Source organism: Lathyrus oleraceus, chromosome 3 (genome assembly GCF_024323335.1).
Source record: "Lathyrus oleraceus cultivar Zhongwan6 chromosome 3, CAAS_Psat_ZW6_1.0, whole genome shotgun sequence".
NCBI classification, from domain to species: Eukaryota; Viridiplantae; Streptophyta; class Magnoliopsida; order Fabales; family Fabaceae; genus Lathyrus; species Lathyrus oleraceus.
Genome location: NC_066581.1, coordinates 48,404,526 through 48,428,650, shown reverse-complemented (window position 1 = coordinate 48,428,650; position 24,125 = coordinate 48,404,526).

Genomic DNA, 24,125 nt, shown 5'->3' with positions numbered 1-24,125 from the left:
GCAATTATATTAAATCACGCATTTAACATAATAAACAGTGAGCGATATCTAGCAACACATCACTTCTACCCAAGACACGAAAATGTCATGTGATCTGACAAATCCTTCTGTGATAATAATTATGTGTATAATTACCCTTTTGCCCTTATGTCTATATTGAACACAAGGCATAGACCGTGTCATCCTTGTCCAGTTCAATATTGGGCCCATAGACATTTATCCTGTTACGCAGGATGGGCAAATTCCATCTAGGTCACTCATGTCCCTTAGCATGCTTTGTGGAGTACCCATCAACTATCTTTATGGTTATCCAGTTACGGACAACGTTGGATCAGCAATAAAGCACTCGACTCTACATCTAGGGTCCATAGTGGTTTCAGGTCGAAGAGTGGTATACACCATTATCACCATGAGAATAACTTATGACACTTTGCATAACATTATATATAGTATTCTCATAGCGGGTCAATCCAGTATAAATATTACTCTTAATATTCATACCTATGTTTGAGACTTGATAACTCCTTATCCATGATCCATGAGATGTGATCATCAGTCTATAAACATAATAGTCTCCATGCTTTAATGTTATCCCACTTCACAATAAAGCTCGACTACAGATACTTTAAGAATAGTGTCCTTATGTTTAATGTGCTCTCATGATTAAGTCACACTTGATACATTAAACGGACTATCTATTCCAGGGACTTTATTAAACAAACATAATAAAGAAAAAGCCTTTTATTATTAATAAATAATTTGATACAAGTACCAAAAGTATTGGCCTCTAGGGCTTACACCAACAATCTCCCACTAGCACTAGAGCCAATCAGGCATACCCCTAATTCCCATAGATCTAGTATGGCCATCATGCTTCTGCTGCGCAAGAGGCTTTGTCAGTGGGTCAGCAATATTGTCAAGTGTAGGTACTCTACATATTTTCACATCTCCTCTATCTATTATCTCTCGAATGAGGTGATAACGCCTAAGTATGTGTTTGGATCGTTGGTGAGATCTAGGCTCCTTAGCTTGTGCGATAGCACCATTGTTATCACAATAGAGACCAATGGGATCCACAATGCTAGGAACTATGTCAAGTTCACTAATGAACTTTTTGATCCAAACAGCTTCCTTTGCTGCACTTGAGGCAGCAATATACTCGGCCTCGGTTGTAGAATCAGCAACTGTATCTTGCTTTGAACTTTTCCAGCTCACAGCGCCACCGTTTAAGCAAAACACATAACCAGATTGCGATCTAAAGTCATCCTTATCTGTCTGGAAGCTGGCATCGGTGTATCCAATTACAGCCAACTCTTCCTGACCTCCATATATCAAGAATGAGTCCTTAGTCCTTCTCAAGTACTTAAGGATATTCTTGACAGCTACCCAATGGGCATCACCAGGATCAGATTGGTACCTACTCGTTGCACTTAAAGCATACGAGACATCTGGTCGAGTACATAACATGGCATACATGATAGATCCTATTGTAGATGCATATGGAATCTTATTCATGCGATCCCTTTCTTCCTTAGTTGAAGGGGATTGTGTTTTTGATAGACACATGCCATGTTGCATAGGTATGAATCCTTTCTTGGAATCATGCATGTTAAAGCGTCTCAGCACTTTGTCTATGTACGTACTCTGACTTAGGCCAAGCAGTTTTTGTGATCTATCTCTATAGATTCTGATTCCTAATATATAGGCTGCTTCACCTAGGTCCTTCATAGGAAAGCGTTTCCCCAACCAAGACTTTACTTGTTGCAGGGTAGGGACATCGTTTCCAATGAGTATGTCATCTACATATAATACCAGGAACACGATCATGCTCCCACTAACCTTCTTGTAGACACAAGGCTCATCTTCGTTCTTGATGAATCCATATTGTCTTACTGTTTCATCAAAACAAAGATTCCAGCTTCTAGAAGCTTGCTTCAATCCATAGATTGACCTTTGTAACTTACATATCTTTTGGGCTTCTTCTGGTATGTCAAATCCTTCAGGTTGTTTCATGTACACATCCTCAAGAAGATTCCCATTAAGGAAAGCAGTTTTGACATCCATCTGCCATATTTCATAATCATGATATGCAGCGATAGCAAGTAAAATCCGAACAGATTTAAGCATTGCAACTGGTGAAAAGGTTTCATCATAGTCAACCCCATGAATTTGTTTATATCCTTTTGCAACCAGTCTTGCCTTATAGGTATGTACCTTACCATCCATGTCAGTCTTCTTTTTGAAGACCCACTTGCATCCTATAGGGTTAACTCCTACAGGAGGCTCTACCAAGGTCCAAACTTGGTTTGTGTACATGGAATCCATTTCAGATTTCATGGCTTCTAGCCACTTCTCAGACTTGAGACCAGTTATGGCCTCTTGGTAGGTCACAGGCTCATCTTGATCCATGAGTAATACATCACCTTGATCTGTTATGAGATATCCATATCTCTCAGGTAGGTGACGTATCCTGCTTGACCTACGCTGGTCTTGTTCTACTTGAGCAGGTTGCTCTTCCACAACCACTTGCGTTTCCTGCTCTAATTCCTCCATAGGTGTATCAATGCTTTGTGATTCTTGAATTTCTTCAAGCTCTAATTTCCTCCCACTGATTCCTTTGGAAATAAAATCCTTTTCTAGGAAAACTCCAGTTCGAGCGACAAACACTTTGCCCTCAGAAGGATTGTAGAAGTAATACCCTCTTGTTTCTTTAGGATATCCAACAAATAAGCATTTGTCAGATTTGGGCTCAAGCTTAGTTGAAATTTGTCGTTTCACATAAACTTCGCAACCCCAAATCTTCATGTAAGACATATGTGGTTGCTTACCACTCCATATCTCATATGGTGTCTTCTCAACCTTTTTGGATGGAACACAGTTAAGTGTGTGAGCTGCTGTCAATAATGCATGTCCCCAAAAGGAGTTTGGAAGATCGGCGTGACTCATCATGGATCGGACCATGTCTAACAGGGTTCGATTTCTTCTCTCAGATACACCATTCCAATGGGGTGTTCCAGGAGGAGTGAGTTGGGATCGAATCCCACATTCTTTCAGATGGTCATCAAACTCTAGGCTTAAATACTCACCACCTCGATCTGATCGAAGAGTTTTAATATTCTTACCTAGTTGATTTTGTACTTCATTCTTGAATTCCTTGAACTTTTCAAAGGACTCTGATTTGTGTTTCATTAAATACACATAACCATATCTACTGAAATCATTAGTGAATGTGATGAAGTACTGAAAACCTCCTCTGGCTGGTATGTTCAGTGGTCCACATACATCAGCATGTATGAGGGCCAAAAGATCATTAGCTCTTTCACCTTTTCCTGTGAATGGAGACTTTGTCATATTTCCAATTAAACAATATCTGCATGTCTCATATGATTCATAATTAAAAGAGTCCAAGAGTCCATCTTTATGGAGTTTGGAAATGCGCTTCTCATTTATGTGGCCTAATCGACAATGCCAAAGGTAAGTTGGATTTAACTCATTAGGTTTCATCCTTTTAGTATTAATGTTATAAATAGGCATTTCAAGATCAAGGACGTATAATCCATTGTTCATTTGTGCAGTAGCATAGAATATATCATTCAAATAAATTGAGCAACAATTGTTCTTTATTATAAATGAAAAACCAAACTTGTCCAAACAAGAAACGGAAATAATATTCCTGCTAATTGCAGGTACATAATAACAGTTCTCTAACTGAATTATTAAACCACTAGGTAAAGTCAATACATAAGTTCCTACGGCTAAAGCAGCAACCTTTGCTCCATTGCCAACTCGTAGGTCGACTTCACCTTTTGCCAAATCTCTACTCCTTTTTAGTCCCTGCACATTTGTACAAATGTGAGAACCGCATCCAGTATCTAATACCCATGATGCAGAAGTAGATAAATTAATTTCAATAACAAAAATACCTGAAGTTGAAGTCTCTACTCCATTCTTCTTATCTTCCAGGTACTTTGGGTAGTTTCTCTTCCAGTGTCCGGTATTACCGCAATGGAAGCAGATGCCTTCTTTTGATATGCCTCCACTAGGCTTTAAAGCAGCAACGATGGGTTTGGGTTTGACAACTTCCTTGCCTTTCCCTTTATCACCCTGCTTGGTGGGCCTTTTGTTCTGTCTCTTTCCATTTCCGATCATCAGAATGGACTTCCCTTTTGACTTCAGGTTCTGCTCAGCAGTTCTTAACATGGCGAGCAGTTCAGGAAGAGATTTGTCCATATCATTCATATTAAAATTTAGGACAAATTGACTGAATCTATCTGGCAAGGATTGCAAGATCAAATCAGTCGCAAGTTCCTTTCCGAGGGGAAAACCCAATCTCTCAAGGTTCTCCACATACCCAATCATCTTGAGCACATGGGGACCTACAGGGGCTCCCTCAGCTAGCTTGCCTTGAAAAAGGGCTTTTGAAACTTCAAACCTCTCATGCCTTGCTTGCTCTTGATAGAGCATCTTCAGGTGTTCGATCATATCGAACGCTGCCATGTTCTCATGTTGCTTTTGCAATTCTGAGTTCATGGTAGCTAGCATGAGACAAGCAGTTTCATTGGCATCATCGATATGCTTCTTATAAGCATCTCTTTCTGCCTTAGGTGCAGAGCTAGGAGGTTCCTCTTTAGGAACAGGTTTCTCCAAGACATACAGCTTTTTATCATGTTTGAGGACAATCCTCAGGTTTCGGTGCCAAACCAGAAAATTTGTCCCAGACAATTTTTCTTTGTCAAGGATTGATCATAAGATGTTGTTAGAGGTGTTTGTTGTCATGGTAATCTACATAAGAATTAATGAAAATATAAGTATTATTGACATATTTAATTAGGCCTTTAATTAAATATGCTCCCACTATTTTACTCAAAACAAATTACCCTCATCATTTGATTCGGAAAATCCCGTTGGAAGATTTTTATAGTGGGTCGAGATCCATATTTCACTTCGTTCTAAGTCCGCGTAGGCGGATTACACAAAACTAGGTTATTTAGGTAGGAACTCCTTCCAATTGTATCTCATACAACTCTCGAAAATTTCAGTTGGGTGAATAACTCCTTATTCCAATCCATCACATGGATAATTTCCAACTCTTGCTTCTAAACATATATAATCTTATTATAATTTGTTTAGTCAAGTTTGACCCATTGTTTTAACAATTGGATATTACAATTATCCCATCGCACCTTACTAATATAGAACATGCACCTCGCGTAGGCGAAACCTACATTATCCGATACTAGTCTTGATGAGTGTTAAAACTTGGAAAGCATAAACTTAATATTTAATTTGAGGGAATTTGCAATTATTCTGATCTCACCGGCTTATTTATCATATAAATCGTCTCTCACATGCATCAACATACATATATAATGAAACAGTTATGGCCCCTAGCGCAATTGTTCTCCCAAGCCAATGAGAGAACCTAAGCTAACCTAATAACGATCTAAGCTTCTCCAAGCAAGATCTTCAAGGTTGTCCTCCTTTGGCACTGACTTCTTTGCTTTCTTCATAACATTACATTACATAAAGAAACTCGTTTTACATACGAGGGAGTGAGATGAGAAAAGAAGTTACATTGAGAGATTAAAAGAGAGGCACGACACGCAGGTCGTATTTTAAAACCCAAAACAAAATAAAGGAAAACTAAGGCCATAACCGATCACCATAAGACAATAATAAACACATTATTATTATTATTAATTTTAATTCTTTTAATTAATTAAAACCAAATTAAATTTCGACGACCGATCACACTACGCAGAGTTGGCCGAACGGGTGTATTCTGTCTTGCGTTAACCGGTTAACCATATACGTTAACCGGTTAACACTGTTTGAAAATCTGTTCATAAGTTGTATTCTGTTTTGCGTTAACCGGTTAACCAAATACGTTAACCAGTTAACACTGTTGAAAAACTGTTAGAAAGTTCTATTCCGTTTCGCGTTAACCGGTTAACCATATGCGTTAACCGGTTAACACTGTTCGAAAAAGTGTTTAGAAAGCACAACTCTTGTGCAGTCACAACCCCAATCATATAACTCTCTGACAACACAACCCTTGTGCCGTCACTAACCCTAATGCACCAATTTCAGACCGTCAAACACATCTCGATTGTTGATTCAGTATGATTGATCAACACGTCATTGCTTCACCATACTAATGTCGGATCAAGAAGCAAACGACCATTGATCGCTCAAAGGAAAACAACCATTGAGTGTTTGAATGAACGAAACAAGAACACTATATCATATATAATGTATTTTGCATCAGGATTACTTATATCATATATATAACTTGATCGATCTCAATTTAATCTGTGATTCATTCTGTCTTTAGTCGTATTAATACAGAAAAAAGAAAAAAAACAGTTATCAGATTCATGGTTTCGTAAGTGGCTCTGATACCATTGAAGGAGAATGGCGATCCAAAACGCAGCGGAATTTAAAAATTTCTCCTTTAATGATCCTTACGAATGGGCATGATCAGTGATAGAATCGTTACCTCTTGTGGCGATCACGAACGTTGAACGATGACAACGCCTCTACTCAGTCCACACGAACGGATTCCTTCAATCTCAGTGCTAGCTGCTACGAATGAAGGCTTTGAGTGAGAGAGAGAGAAACGAAATGCAAGAGTGACAATGCTTCTACCCAAGGGTTCTATTTATAGAACCACTTGTGTGGGCTTCAAGCTAAAAAGCCCACTTAAGTGTATTTTGGCCCATATCTTATTATATGCCCAAAATCACTTAAGCGTGTGGTACCTTACCATATTTCGTATTCCATTTAAGTGCACCATACCCTGCGGTGTTCCTTAGTTACTCTATCTCTCATCAATCCGTCCTTTGTGTGTGACCCTGTAGGTTTTCGCGACGTTGGCAATTATATTAAATCACGCATTTAACATAATAAACAGTGAGCGGTACCTAGCAACACATCACTGCTACCCAAGACACGAAAATGTCATGTGATCTGACAAATCCTTCTGTGATAATAATTATGTGTATAATTACCCTTTTGCCCTTATGTCTATATTGAACACAAGGCATAGACCGTGTCATCCTTGTCCAGTTCAATATTGGGCCCATAGACATTTATCCTGTTACGTAGGATGGGCAAATTCAATCTAGGTCACTCATATCCCTTAGCATGCTTTGTGGAGTACCCATCAACTGTCTTTATGGTTATCCAGTTACGGACAACATTGGATCAGCAATAAAGCACTCGACTCTACATCTAGGGTCCATAGTGGTTTCAGGTCAAAGAGTGGTATACACCATTATCACCATGAGAATAACTTATGACACTTTGCATAAAATTCTATATAGTATTCTCATAGCGTGTCAATCCAGTATAAATATTACTCTTAATATTCATACCTATGTTTGAGAATTGATAACTCCTTATCCATGATCCATGAGATGTGATCATCAGTCTATAAACATAATAGTCTCCATGCTTTAATGTTATCCCACTTCACAATAAAGCTCGACTACGGATACTTTAAGAATAATGTCCTTATGTTTAATGTGCTCTCATGATTAAGTCACACTTGATACATTAAACGGACTATCTATTCCAGGGACTTTATTAAACAAACATAATAAAGAAAAAGCCTTTTATTATTAATAAATAATTCAATACAAGTACCAAAAGTATTGGCCTCTAGGGCTTACACCAACAGTCAACAGTCCCTTTTAAGGCTTCACCTACTTTCCTCCCCTTGATCTTCTCCTCTTGGACTTCCTCCATTGCTTGGAGTGTCATTACTCTCTTCTGGTTGAGGTTAAACTCCAAGTATTCCTTATCCCTTGTAAGCCTACTAAGATTATACCGAAGATCATCATTCTCTTTCTCTAAGCTCTTGATAGTCTCCTTAAGTTTCCTAACCTCGGAGGTAGCAACAAATGTAAGTACATGATGTTGGATGTTCATAGAAGGTTCAGACGAAAACGACAACACAATTTCTGCAACTCTAGATTGTCAACCGTTTCATACCAAAAAAACTCCTCCACATGCTCGGGATCTGGCTTGTATAACAATGGGTAACCCAACTAACATAATACCAACCTCTCATTATAGTTAATTCCACTGTTTGTACCTATGAGGGGAACATTAGGGAAATTGCCACAATTAAGAATGACCTTGACATCATCATAATCTCTAGAGTACCATAGAATATCTTTAACAGTTAGAGACATGATACTTCGAGGCTACTTAAGATTGCCTTTATTCTTGACAAAAGGACCTTTGTTGTGCAAGTGAGAAATAAACCACTTATACAGCAAAGAAACACAACATACAATAATGTCATACCCCAAATTTATCCTACCTCTTATACAATTTTCATGGCCCTAATTCACATGCATGCATTCATTATTTCATCATCATAATTCCATTGAACATTCATAACCAAAGGCATATTACATGGGCTCAAGGCATGGTGTTTACACCTGAGAGAAAACTGGAGTTTTTCGGTTAAAGCTCTAGAGAAAATACCAGCAAAATAAGGAAAAAATCAATTTTTGGTTGGTGTAATCGATTAACCAAATCATGTTAATCGATTACACAGATAGAACTCAAATTCCCAGACCATCTTTGGCTGGTGTAATCGATTAACCAAATCATGTTAATCGATTACACCTGCGTAGACATCAACAGTAACTCTGTTTTTTACACAAAGTGATTTCCTTTTCACTCTTCAACCCCTTTGCTACCTATATAAATAGAGCATCATCACCCCTCATTTTTCAAGCTTGATAGCCACTAAACCTCTTCCAAAACCACATTCAAGCTCTCTGTTTTTTAACCTAAAACCCAAACTCACTCAAACCCTCTTTTCTTCTTTGAACCACCCAACCACCATGTAAAAATCCACCATCTTCATACAACAACATCATTAGCAAGCTTGTAACCTTCACTTATATAATCATTCACCACCACCATATAAACATACAACTTCCTTGTCTTCCATTTCCCTACCACAATAACCATAGCCACCCTCTTCCAAGCTTTTTGCTTTATTTTCAAACCCAAACACAACAACAACCTAGTTTTGATACCACAAATTTGGTAATGGTTGCAACTCAAGCTTTTTAACATTTTGGTTCTATTTTGTGTTTGGAATTGAGTTTTTATTCTTGGGTTGTCTTTTGAGAGAGATTTGAGTGAAGTTTGAGACAAGTGGATTTTGTTGGGTTTACACTCTTTTTGGGATTTTTGCTCTTACTACTTTTTATCCACCATTTTCAATCAAAATTTGTTTATTATTATCATTTTCTATTTACTATTGACTCATCGTTAAATTTTTTGGTTGATAAGGTCTATTAGATCATGGACATGGTTGTTTAGAGTTGATAAAACCTTCAATGTTTCAAACCTATTAATGATTGATTAATAGATCATTCATGATACTTTGAGGCATTAATACCTTGCCTCTATTTTAACCATATTTGAGTCATTTGACTCATATATAATACCATATCCTTTACATTAACTTGCTAATCTATTTGCTTATTGTGATTCCACTAACCACTAACTACTAACTACTAATTTCTAACATTTTCATTATTGCACTTTATTTTCTTTTCTATTATTTGCTTACAATTTATTCTATTGTTCATTTTATTTCAATTACTTTATGTTTATGTCCATTATTATCTAACCATATATCATTTACATTAAGTTCTCTTACTATCTTGCTAATTAAAAAAAGAGCAAAAACAAAAGAAAAAAAACAAATTATAATTATTTGAGTGATATAATCTTCTATTTGTCAAAAGATTGATATATGGACTTGGGATTGTATAACTTTATTTATTACAAATATATTGTTAGATGATTATTAATCATCTTTAATACTTTACATCAAATGATAAGTTATCCTTTGATGCACCATATTTTTAGTCTTTTGACCTATGGATAGATAATCCTCAAAATGTTCATTTTGCACATATTACTAACCACTAATTATTACTTCACTAACTTTATTTATCATTAACCTTTGTTATTGTTATTTTTGTACTATTGACTTGGTGTTTATTTTATGTCATATATATTCACTAACCATTGTTATTGTGATATTGTTATTATTATCTTGTAATTTACTTTTATGTCATTACCTTGTAATTTACATTCAAGTATTCATTACCATCATCATCGTACAAACTCATCATGCATGTTTATTTACTTGTTATTTATTTTATTGTCATCATACATTAAAAAAACAAAAAAAACATGATAAAATGCTAAGACCAAAAATACTCATTCAACTTAATCAATTAGGACTTAGAGGATCTCATCCTAGAACCTTTGCTTGGAGGCCTTTTTCCATTATCTTTGTGATACTTTGTGAATGTTGGATTTTCATCTGTAACTTACATTCATGTTGTAAGAATGGCATCATGGCACCACCTTAGGGGAACATGCTCGTAAGACCATTATCCTTTTTTTAGCATAGGTCACTTTTGCACACACAAGACTTTCTCTTGGGCTACCTTACAATGAGACCTTTTACTTTCTTGTTTGGTTACTTTGCATGCATGTTGCATTACTCAAATTTTACAATCAAATAAACAAACCCTTGATTCAACATCAAGTGGCATTTTCATAATCAAATTCAAAATACAATAAAATTACGATTATTATTGTGCGCCACGAGCCTTAAGTGGTGGATAATAAGTAAGAATGGAGCATTCCTACTCTTACTCTGATTATTTTGGACGCAAGACGCTTGGCTTGTTGTCTAGAATAATCACTTCCGCCCATAGACTTTAGTACAATATAATCACAAGCATTCTTTTCATAAAACCCTTATTCAAGTTTAAAACAATACAATTCATCAAACTCATTTTTGTGCCTTAGGGCATCATCTTGCAAACCCTTTTCTCAAAGGTAAAATCAATCAACCCACAAACATTTTCTACTCCGAACTACAGAGCTCTGATTCCTCATCCCCGAATGAGTGATACGTAGATACAAGGCCTCAATCCTTGGCGAGCACTATAATAATAAAACACCCCCTCTTTTACACACATTGATGTTGAAAATAAAACAATGATAGATAAATCCCCATGTATGTAAAACAATCCAAATGGTTCCCGTGGAGTACCATGGATGTGAGGGGTACTAATACCTTTCCCTCGCGTAACCGACTTCCGAGCCCAAATTTTGGTTATGAGACCGATTCCTTATTCTCTTTTAGCGCTTCCCGTGCGCGTCCCTATTCCGAAGGTTTTATCGACTACTTCCCCTCGCCTCTCCAATAGAGGTAAACTAAATAAAATTTGGTGGCAACTCTTATGATTTTTCCTCTCTTTGGCATCTTTTTAGTCCCGGTTTTGTTATCGTGAAATCCCAGTAGTGACAGTTGGAGACTCTGCTGGGGAGTATGCGGTTTTCCCTAAGCGAGTCTAGCCTAGTTTGTGAAGGTGAGAAAAACAAGAAAGGGGGGGGGTTTGAATTGTTTAAAAAAAAAAATAAGCGCTTTTCAAAATGAAAATCACACAAGGATTTTTATACTGGTTCGCTTATAACACAAAGCTACTCCAGTCCACCCGGCCAAGGTGATTTCGCCTTCAACAAGGACTTAATCCACTAATCTTGAAAGATTACAAACAACACCTAAGAGAGAAGAAAATCTCTTAGTCTTCTCAAGTCTACAGACTACACAGAGTCACTTGAGGAAATCAAACAAATAAAAGATACAAGATATGTAATCTAGAGTGCTTCTAAGAAAGCAAGTATTACAAACTTAAGAACAGATTTTTCACTTAATAAGCAAAAGCTTAGTGAAGTTCTTTGAGAGCAAAGATGATTTTCTTGAGCGTGAAATAATTCAGTATAGTTTTGGCTAGTTGATTTCTTACTACTGAATGTTGATTGCATCTCTATTTATATAAGAGTTGGAGTAGAGTTGAATCTGTTGGATATTAAACTGAGTTTACTCCATTTCATAAATAGCTTCTGCAGTTTAACTTTTCGTCTTTGAAGTGACTACTTACCACAAGTAGTATCTTCTCTCTTGGAAGTGGAGATTAACGTCTCTTTCTCAATTAGGAAATCCATTTGAAAATCTTTACTTGTCTTCAACGTTACTCTTTCATGATTAGCAAATCCATAATCAGAGTATTTGTGTATCTGGAGAAACTTGGAATCTTGCTTCTGATGTTGATCTAAATAGATTCTTCAGAGGGCGTTGTTCAGAGTCAGAGTATCTTGAACGAGATTCCACTTCAGATGCTTCTGATACTAGAGAATTTGTATCTGATCTTGTTGTGCATCTGATGACATCATCAGATTTATTACTTCTTCCTTTAGAACCCTGCACACTTAGAAACTTTTCGTTAGGGTGCCATTTTTGGTTTCATCCTTTGTTATCATCAAAATCAAGGAATCTGTTGTAGAACAATTTTTGTTCTTACAATCTCCCCCTTTTTGATGATGACAAAACAACTTAAAATAGCAGATGAAACATGAATGAAATAAGATCAGATAGACAGAAGCTCCCCCTGAGTTAGTGCTAGGGAGTTCAGAAGTTCTTACCAGAGCTTTCCAAGTAATGAGATTCCTGAAAACTTTCTGCAATTTCTTAAATTTAATGTTAGAGCTATTTAATCAGAGCTATTTCTACAATTGTTGCAGAGTGCTTTAAGGTTTTTAGACAATTTTCATCAGCGCTATTTAATGATTTCTCCCCCTTTTTGTCAGAATCAAAAAGACATAGTAATAAAAATTAACTTAAAGAGAAAAACATTTCATTAAAATAGAAACACAAAACATCAGATTCAAAAAGATGAAGAACAAAAACATCAGATCCAAAAAAGAAGACAGAAGCAAAACATAAAATCCTAAGTGCCTAAGGGTTCTGAGGCAATTTCTGCAGGATCATGGCAAGCATCTTCTGAATGTTCTCATTGACCGTATCTTGCTTGTCCATTCTGTCTCGGAGGATGTTCTGATCTTCCTTAAGGTCCTTCAGAGTCTGAATGATCATGGGAACAGCAGTTGAAGACTCCCCCTGAGTCAGAGCCTGCTGGGCTTCAGCTTCTGCAGCAGCTTTGGCTTCTGCATCTGCCAGAGCCTTAGCCTCAGCTTCTTGTTGCCTTAGAATTTCTGCTTCCTGAGCAATTCGTTCCTCTTCTAATCTTCTTGCTTCTTCTGCAGCTTCCTTAGCCAACCTCTCTTCCTCCAGTCTTCTTGCTTCAGCTTCTCTGGCAAGTCGCTCCTGGAGTCTTGCCTCAGCATCTCTGATGTAGTCATTTCTGACTTGTTCAGAGATACTCTTCAGCCTAAAAGACTCAGATGTCATCCAGCCAATGACTCTGTTCCAGTGTGTCCTTACAGATTGAGGATCATCACTGATTTCAGAGTTTGTGACTAGAGAATCAATCTTTTGAGCTGAAGCCTCTGCAATCATAAAGATGGCTTCCTTAAAGGTAGGTTTAGAAAGCTCAGGTTCAGGTTCTGGTTCAGAGGTATGAGGTGGAGGGCTGAGATTCAAGGTTAGAGGTGCAGACTCTGACTCAGGTTGAGGTTCAGATTCTGCTTGAAGTGAAGGTTCAGATGTTTGGGAAGAAGCATAAAGAGGGTTTAGATCTAAAGGATTAGAGTCTTCTTCAGGTACAGCGGGAATTTTTGGTGGGGTAATATCAGAGATGTGAGGTTCAGATGGTTGAGTTTCAGAGGGTAGAGTTGTTGTTTGTTGTGGTGGAAGTGAAGTTTGGAGGGGTGAGGTTACTTCAGATTGTGTTAGAGTTTGTTGTTGAGAGGCAAGTCTATGAGCATATAGAGTGGCTATTGTTGGGGAGTTTGGATCAGAGTGTTCTTGGTCAGAGAATTCTTGGTCAGATGAGAGGGAAACATAAGGAGGTGTTTCAGGTTCTGAGGATGAAGAAGAGGAAGTGCTTTGTTGGGTTTGTGTATGTTCAGATGGAGGGATGAAGGTACGGGCAATTTTTAATATTGGTAAAGGTTGGGAGGTTCTGATGATTGAAGGTGGGATTTCAGAGGTAGTATATAAGGGAGTTGTTGTGAGAGGATGAGAAGAAGCCATCATAGGTGCAGAAGTAACAAGAGGAATGGACATACCAGAAGAAGAAGTTTGCAAAGGAGCAGGAGATTTGGTTCCAGAAGATTCTCCAAGTCTGGCTTTCTTTGCTTTCCTTGCCTCAGCAGCTATCTGTTTCTCAGAGACACCTCTCTTGTATCTGACTAGATCTTCTACTGAATCCAGACAGTCGTCGAGACTGAAATCAGAAATATCAACACCCTCATCCAGACGATCTTGAAGGTAGATAGCAATGGCACTCTTGGGTTCATTCTTGAAGAACCTGGCGAGGCCATGAGGCATCTTCCTCTGATCTTTTAGAGAATCCCAGGATGTATCCAGAGTGGGCTTGACTCTAATCTCTTTGATGATTCCCATGCTTTTGAGGTTTTTGGCATTCAGAGGCTTCCCTACATCAATTGCCAGATCATCCATACATCTGGTCTTTTCCAGATCGTCTACCAATCCATGCTCAATGAAGATGTCAGAAAGCAATCTCCCCAGAGGAATGTAAGACCTTGGCTTCATGTTGTTTCTTGTTTCTCTGACAGAATCCCTCAGATATCTGAAGAGAAGAACAGGGAGGTTGATCTGGATACCCTTCTGAATACAGTATAAAATGCATTTCTGATCAGCATTTATGTAATCTGAAGAATTTGAAGCAGGACGGTGGTGGATTGTTCCCAGGATGATTTTTAGCCACACTCTGAGGTTCTGGTGTAGCTCCTTGTTCTTAGAGGGGTTTCCTTCAACATTTGGTTTGAAAATTGTTGGGTTGATAACTTCAGTGATGCGTTTAGACCTAGGAGGGATGTTGTAAATCCTTTTTCCTCCTGTTGTCTCCATGTTCAGCAAGGAGGCAATTGATGCTTCAGTGATAACGATTTTTACCCCTAGAACAAAAGAGACAATGAATTGGTCATCTGCATCTGCATGTCTCCAGAACTCCTTTACCAGAAGAGGGTAGATTGGACCATAAAGCCTGTTGAAGTAGTTTTCCCACCCTTGACGACGCAGTTCACCAGTAAGATCAACGCCATTTCTTCTAAGGTTGTCAAAATCAACCAAAGATTCACACAAAACATCCAATCCTTCAAAGGGAGTTGAAAGGTTTATGTGGCGTTCTCGGTCAAGAATGTGGGGTTCTTGATAAACAGGGGTTAGAGAAACACCGGTGACGGTTGGAGTTGAAATACTAGAGGTTTGAGCGGTGGAACTTGACTCCATTTGCTGTGAGTAGTTGAACAGTTGTTGTTGTTGAGCATCCATTGTAACGAAGAAGATTGAAGAAGAAGGTGAAGAACTTGCAGAGAACTTGCAGAGAAGGGTTTAGGGTTTTAGAGTGAGTGAGAGTGATAAGTGTGAAAAGTGAGAGAAAGTGTTTATATACTCTAAGTAAAAACATGCAAAACGACACACATTCCAGCGTTAGCACAAAAATCAAAATAGCACGTTTGGGGGGAAAAATGATTACAGCTAATAAATGAATGTCTAATCCCACAGTTTGCACACTGCTCGAGGAAAACTCAAACGTCTGCCTTTTGAATTTCTTGACAGCTGTCTAGAAGTTCTAAGGTTTAGACGTTTAATGCTCCACGTGTTGATGTATCTGATCTTCAGGAATACCAAAGGATTGGTTTCTGAAGATTTCTAACTCAGATATCTTCTTAACTTGTAGAAGTATCAGAGTCAGAGGCAGAAATACATTTGTTTACATCAGATTCACATTTTACATTTTCAGAGCCATTTTTCACTCAGGGCAATTTTTAATGTTCAGATTTTCTAAGATGAGAAGAAATCTATCTTCAGCTAGAGGCTTAGTAAAGATATCTGCCCATTGATGTTCTGTATCAATGAACTTCAATGTTACTATCCCTTTCTGAACATAGTCTCTGATAAAATGATGTTTTATTTCTATGTGTTTGGCTCTGGAATGTAGAATGGGATTCTTACTTAAACAAATAGCAGCAGTATTATCACAAAAGATAGGAATGTTACTCTCAAATATCTGAAGATCTTCTAGCTGATGCTTCATCCAGAGCATCTGAGTTGTGCACAGAGATGCTGAGATATATTCTGCTTCTGCAGTTGATAGAGCAATTGTTGACTGTCTTTTGCTAGCCCAGGAGATTAGATTGTTTCCCAGAAGCTGGCAATTTCCAGAAGTACTTTTTCGTTCTATTCTATCTCCTGCATAATCTGCATCACAGTAACCAGAAAGCCTATACTCTGATGTTTTCTCATACATCAGGCCCAGGTTAGGAGTTCCTTTCAGATACTTAAGAATTCTTTTAACAGCTGTTAAATGAGATTCTCTAGGATCTGATTGGAATCTGGCACAAAGACAGACACTAAAGAGAATATCAGGACGAGTAGCAGTCAGATAGAGAAGAGAGCCTATCATACCTCGATAGAGCTTCTGACAAACCTTGTTGCTTACCTCTTCCTTTTCCAGAATGCAAGTTGGGTGCATGGGAGTTTTTGCAGAGTTGCATTCAGTCATGTCAAACTTCTTCAGAACGTCTTTGATGTACTTGCTTTGATGAATGTACGTGACTTCTGGAGTTTGATTAATTTGAATTCCCAGAAAGAACTTTAGTTCTTGCATTAGACTCATTTCAAATTCTGCCTGCATTAACTTAGAAAATTCTTGGCAAACAGAGATATTAGCAGAACCAAAAATAATATCATCAACATAAATCTGGCATATCATGAGATCATTATTAAGGTTTTTGCAGAAGAGTGTAGAATCAACTTTCCCTCTGATAAAATTTTGTTCCAGAAGAAAATTGCTTAATCGTTCATACCAAGCTCTGGGAGCTTGTTTAAGTCCATATAAAGATTTCTTAAGTTTAAAAACGTGTTCTGGAAAGTTTGAATTTTCAAAACCTGGAGGTTGATTAACATACACTTCTTCTGAAATATAACCATTAAGAAATGCACTCTTGACATCCATTTGGTATAATTTGATAGAATGATTAATAGCAAAAGATACAAGAAGACGAATAGATTCTAACCTCGCGACTGGAGCAAAAGTTTCATTATAATCAATACCTTCTTGTTGACTATAACCTTGAGCTACCAGTCGAGCCTTGTTTCTGACAACTTCTCCTTTCTCGTTCAGCTTGTTTCTGAAAACCCATCTGGTTCCAATGACATGAGTGCCTCTGGGTTTAGGAACGAGATCCCAGACATCATTCTTGGAGAATTGATCTAACTCTTCTTGCATAGCTGCCACCCAATCGTTATCTTGAAGAGCTTCATCACAGGACGTAGGCTCAATCAGAGACACTAGTCCCAGAGGAATATCTTCAGAAGTTCTGAAGGTAGATCTGGTTCTAACAGGTTCATCTTTGTTTCCCAAAATCAAATCTTCAGATACGTTAATACGACTTTTAACTTTCCTTGGAATTTCTGGAGATTTAATTTCTTCAGAGTCTGGAGTGACAGTTGCTTCTGGAGTTTTCTCAGATTCTACAAGAGTGATTTCCAAATCTGCAAACTTTTCAACTAGCTTTGACTTTTCAGGGTCAAGCTTATCATCAAATCTAACATGAATTGATTCCTCCACAATTTTGGTTTCTGTGTTGTATACTCTGTAGCCTTTAGAGCGTTCTGAGTATCCTAACATAATACCTTTCTGTGCTTTGGAATCAAACTTGTTCAGATGTTCTTTAGTATTTAATATAAAGCAAATGCATCCAAAAGGATGAAAATATGAGATGTTGGGTTTTCTTCCCTTACACAGTTCATAGGGAGTCTTTTCTAGAATAGGTCTAATAGAGATTCTATTCTGGATGTAACACGCTGTATTTACAGCTTCTGCCCAAAAGTGCTTTGCTACATTAGTTTCATTGATCATGGTTCTTGCCATCTCTTGGAGTGTCCTATTCTTCCTCTCTACAACTCCATTTTGTTGTGGAGTTCTAGGGCAGGAGAAATCATGGGATATTCCATTAGAATCAAATAATTCTTCAAAATCTTTATTTTCAAATTCTCCACCATGATCACTTCTGACTCTAACAATTTTGGAGTCAAATTCTTTTTGCACTTTGGAACAGAAACTGGTGAATACAGAGTGAGACTCACTCTTGTGCTTTAGGAATTTTACCCATGTCCAGCGACTGTAATCATCAACAATGACTAGTCCATACTTCTTTCCATTAACTGATGCTGTTTTCACAGGACCAAATAAGTCAATGTGAAGAAGCTCCAGAGGCTTAGAGGTAGAAACAACATTTTTCTTTTTAAAAGATGTTTTTGAAAACTTTCCTTTCTGACAAGCTTCACACAGAGCATCTGAAGAAAACTTCAGTTTAGGTAAGCCTCTGACTAACTCAAGTTTAGTTAGCTGAGAAAGTTTTCTCATGCTAATGTGGCCTAAGCGTCTATGCCATACCCATTGCTCTTCGTGAACTGACATTAAACATTTAACATTTTGATCTTTTAAATCAGAAAGATTTATTTTATAAATGTTGTTTTTCCTCTTGCCTGTGAAAAGGACAGAGCCATCGTTCTGATTAATGGCTTTACATGTTTTTTGATTGAAGATTACATCATAACCGTTATCACTTAATTGACTTATGGATAACAAGTTATGCATTAATCCTTCTACATAAAGAACATCAGATATAGAGGGGAGAGTACCGTTACCAATAGTTCCGGAGCCTCTGATCCTTCCTTTCTGATCTCCTCCGAAGCCTACAAATCCAGCGTCTTTAAGTTCCAGGCTTTGGAACATAGACTTTCTTCCCGTCATATGTCGCGAGCATCCAGAGTCCAGGTACCATGACTGGTGTCTGAACTTTGCTGCATAGGATATCTGCAACATAGATAATCTTATCTTTCGGTACCCAGAATCTCTTGGGTCCTTTTAGATTAGTTTTCCCAGAGTTTCTCACAACTTTGGGTCTTCTAGCATTTTTAAATTTGTGTTCTTGTGTGTGTGTGTAGTGGTATGAAAAAGGAGATTTAATTTGATCACTTGTAGAAGGTTTATCTTTCTCAGGATCATAACCAATTCCCCTTTTATTATTCTGACTTACTCCATAAATCATGGATGCCATAATACTCCTATCTATCCCATTCTTCAGAAATTTTTGAAAGGCTTCTTCATATTTATAAATAATTTCATTTGAAGTTTGTGGTGCTTGAGACAACGCTTCTTCTAATTCTAAGCTTTTTGTTTTAGCTCCATCTCTTTCTAACGTTAAAGATTTGATTGTATCTTCGTGTGCTAGAATTGTTGTCTCAAGTTCACTACATTCTTCAAATTTTGTTTTAAGACAGCCTTTAACGTTTTTAAACTTTTGTTTTAATTTCTGATAAGAAGTAAGAGTTTCTGATAAACATGATTCTAAGTCAGATCTAGAAAGTTCAGAAAATACCTCTTCAGATTCTTCGTCTGAACAGCTGGATGTGGTAGCCATAAGTGCTACGTTGGCTTGTTCATCAGAGTCAGATTCTGATGATCCAGATTCACTGTCATCCCAGGTAGCCATCAGTCCTTTCTTTGTTCTGAAGGTGTTTTTCTTGAAGCTTTCTTTTCTAGGGTTGTCTTTCTTCAACTTGGGGCATTCATTTCTGTAATGACCTGTTTCTTTACATTCAAAACAGGTAATATCTTTGTTAGCTTTACCTTTTGAAGTTGACTCTGATCTATCCCCTCTGGGTCTTGGTCTTCTGAAGTTGTTGTTCCTCTTTTTCCAGAGTTGCTTGACTCTTCTGGTTAGTAGGGACAACTCTTCTTCATCATCAGAGTCTTCTGGTTCAGAATCGTCAGTATCTTCAGCTTCTGCCTGGAGAGCTTTGGTTCTGTCAGGCTTCCGTCTTTCAGATCTGGACTTAAGCGCTACGGACTTGTTCCTTTTCTGAGGCTCATCCTCCTCTAGTTCTATCTCATGGCTTCTGAGAGAGCTAACAAGTTCTTCAAGGCTGATATTGTTCAGATCCTTTGATAACTTCAGAGCAGTAACCATTGGTCTCCATTTCTTTGGCAGACTTCTGACTATCTTCTTAACATGATCTGCAGTCGTGTATCCTTTGTCTAGCACTTTAAGACCTGCAATAAGAGTTTGAAATCTGGAAAACATAGCTTCTATAGCTTCATCATCTTCCATCTTGAAGGCTTCATACTTCTGGATAAGCGCCAGAGCCTTCGTCTCTTTGACTTGGGAGTTTCCTTCATGGGTCATCTTCAGAGAGTCAAGTATATCTTTGGCAGTCTCTCTGTTGGTGATCTTTTCATATTCATTGTATGATATAGCATTTAGAAGTATTGTTCTGGCCTTGTGGTGATTTTTGAAAATACGTTTCTGATCTTCTGACATCTTACTTCTGGGAACTTCAGCTCCATTTAAGACTGGAGGTTTGTATCCATCTGTGACAATGTCCCAGAGGTCAGCATCATAACCCAGAAAGAAACTTTCGATTCTGTCTTTCCAATAATCAAATTTTTCTCCATCAAAAACAGGAGGCTTGGCATTGTAAGAATCTCTTTCATTTGAGTGGGCCATTGTTTTTCTCGTACTGGATCTCTCTACACGGTTAAGTGTTTGATTAGAAAATCAATAACAGAGCCGGAGCTCTGATACCAATTGAAGGTGAGAAAAACAAGAAAGGGGGGGTTTGAATTGTTTAAAAAAAAATAAATAAGCGCTTTTCAAAATGAAAATCACACAAGGATTTTTATACTGGTTCGCTTATAACACAAAGCTACTCCAGTCCACCCGGCCAAGGTGATTTCGCCTTCAACAAGGACTTAATCCACTAATCTTGAAAGATTACAAACAACACCTAAGAGAGAAGAAAATCTCTTAGTCTTCTCAAGTCTACAGACTACACAGAGTCACTTGAGGAAATCAAACAAATAAAAGATACAAGATATGTAATCTAGAGTGCTTCTAAGAAAGCAAGTATTACAAACTTAAGAACAGATTTTTCACTTAATAAGCAAAAGCTTAGTGAAGTTCTTTGAGAGCAAAGATGATTTTCTTGAGCGTGAAATAATTCAGTATAGTTTTGGCTAGTTGATTTCTTACTACTGAATGTTGATTGCATCTCTATTTATATAAGAGTTGGAGTAGAGTTGAATCTGTTGGATATTAAACTGAGTTTACTCCATTTCATAAATAGCTTCTGCAGTTTAACTTTTCGTCTTTGAAGTGACTACTTACCACAAGTAGTATCTTCTCTCTTGGAAGTGGAGATTAACGTCTCTTTCTCAATTAGGAAATCCATTTGAAAATCTTTACTTGTCTTCAACGTTACTCTTTCATGATTAGCAAATCCATAATCAGAGTATTTGTGTATCTGGAGAAACTTGGAATCTTGCTTCTGATGTTGATCTAAATAGATTCTTCAGAGGGCGTTGTTCAGAGTCAGAGTATCTTGAACGAGATTCCACTTCAGATGCTTCTGATACTAGAGAATTTGTATCTGATCTTGTTGTGCATCTGATGACATCATCAGATTTATTACTTCTTCCTTTAGAACCCTGCACACTTAGAAACTTTTCGTTAGGGTGCCATTTTTGGTTTCATCCTTTGTTATCATCAAAATCAAGGAATCTGTTGTAGAACAATTTTTGTTCTTACAGTTTGGGTTGTTTCTCTTTTACGTACGAGGAGATTTATCTGTTATTTATTTTTTCTATATATATTTATTTTGTTGTTAACCTGTACATATTTTCTTTGTTTGTATATTGGTCTGAAACCCTGACTCTGTGACAAAGAATTTTGGAGGCAATAATGATTGCAAAGAAAACCTTGTGTGAAAGACTCTCCACCCGAGTCTGAGAGTTTGCTTGAGACAGGAGAGGTTAAGTAGTATTGGTCCGCGAGGTACCTTCCATGTTAGGGTCATACGAGAATATCACTTAGTGGTAGATTCTCTTAAGGGGATTGATGATCGTCGTGCTTTCGGCGTAAGCATCCTTTCCTTTACTAGAGTCAATGACCCTAAGACCCCTTTTGTAGAACCTTTAACCATGGCCAGCCTATACTGATGGTCGTATAGTATAGGTCCCCGAGGTTCCTTCCTCGTGAGGGTCGATACAAAGATCTCACTTAGAGTAGATTACCTTGATGGAGCAGTCACCTGGCAAGTAAATTGACATAAGCGGTTGACAGTCAAGGGAGTCCATGACTCTAAGGGCAATATCTTACACCTAATTTTTCAAAATCCCTAGATCATGCAATGTTAGAACCTCAGTTTGAAAAGAAATCATTATTGAACCTCACGCTTCATCACAATGATCTCAGATTATGAACCCATGCTTGAGTATTGATATGTTCACCCATTCATTCATAAACAAACATCGCATTCATGAATCATTTACATCTTACAAACAAAACCTTATACCACCTTCTGTTTCTACCCCACTAGATGATTTCCCGAGGTATGCTCAGAACTAGAAGCATGTCTCAAGCCATTATAGAAGAACTTCAGCAAGGCCAAGCTGCATTGAAGGAAGAGACCATCCAACTGAAGACACATATGAGCTTGGTTATAGAAATCCTACAAACACTGTTGAAAAAGGAAGACAATCCCACACCAACTGCCATTGTTCGTTCCTCAGCTAGCTCCGAGGAACCAAACACATAATCAGAATTGGTGCTCAAACCAAAGGCAAAACTCTTATGCTCAATGAGGCCATAAAAAATCAAAGAGGCCAGAGAAACAGTTCGATCCAATTTCTATGTCATACGATCGAATTCTCCCTCTTTTGCTCAATAGATCATTGGTGCAGTTGAGGGAACTAAGACCTCCTCCAACACCTCTTCCCTTGAACTACGACATTAATGCTAGGTGTGAGTTCCACTCTAGAGCACCCGGACACTCGATCAAGAGTTGTAAGGGCTTCAAATACAAAGTTCAGGAACTGATTGATTTAAAGGCTATCGCATTCACACCAAACGGCCTGGATATACTGAGCAACCGCATGCTGCCACGTGAAAGTACTTCTGCAATGCCACAACCAGTGCCAATGGACAAGGAACAAGAATATGAATAAGAGCCTCCTTGGGGACTATCACACATCAGTTCCCGCAAGCATAATGACATCGGTCTACAGTTGAAACAAGGCTAATCATGCCAGTAATTATGTTATCATTCATTTGTTTTCATGTGTAATTTTCTTGCTTGTTATTGTAATATTCACGCTTAAAAACTTGTTTTTGCAAAAATGAAATAAATATGCATGTTTTAAGTCAATCCAATCGTGTTCACTCTTATTTTACTTTTGTTTAAAAACGAAAATTAGAAGGAGACTGATTAATACAAGGTACACTAGCTCATTGCATGTATGCTTTTGAATAAACACCTTATTGATGATGTAAGGCATTGCTTCAAATCCCCAAACACTGGAGGTATAAGGATGATAACCCTTAGTTAACCCCTTTGAGCCTAGAAGTAGGAGTTTTCTTCAAAGCAGAAAAACCCTCACATCTTAAACCTGGGGCAGGGTAGTCTTCGGCTAATTTGACCACGCGTTCATTTCTTAAAAGGCAAAAGTAGGGAGTGTCCCATTTGAGGACCAACCACATCCTAAGGATTGTCTTGACTAAAAAGGCAACCACATCTTTTCCCTCACGAGAGGTCGATATCACAAACCTAATGGTTGTCTCTCGCCAACAAAATAAGTGAGACAGTCACAAATCCTTTCAAACAAAATAAACAAACGTCACACGGTTTGTTCCAAAAAAACTCTAAAAAAAAGAAATAAGAAAGCCCTCTAAGTCGAAACTCGAAAACAAGTGGCTTAGGCAAAAATTTGGGTATCCCGATGGACTGTGAGCAAAAACCAGTCTAGGCAAAATTAGGAAAGTAAAAAAAACTCTCAAAAAAGAAAGAAAGAAGAAAGCTCGTTAAGTCGAAACTTGAAAACAAGTGGCTTAGGCAAAAATTAGGGTATCCTGATGGACTGTAAGCAAAAATCAGTCCAGGCAAAATTAGGGAAGTAAAAAAAAAATCCTCAGCAAGAACGTAGTCATGTTTCTGTAAACAAAAGAAAAAATACAAGTGATTGTCACTCCCGAAACCTCGTGGGTTCTTTTACTGCCACTCTCATCGATCTAAGAGG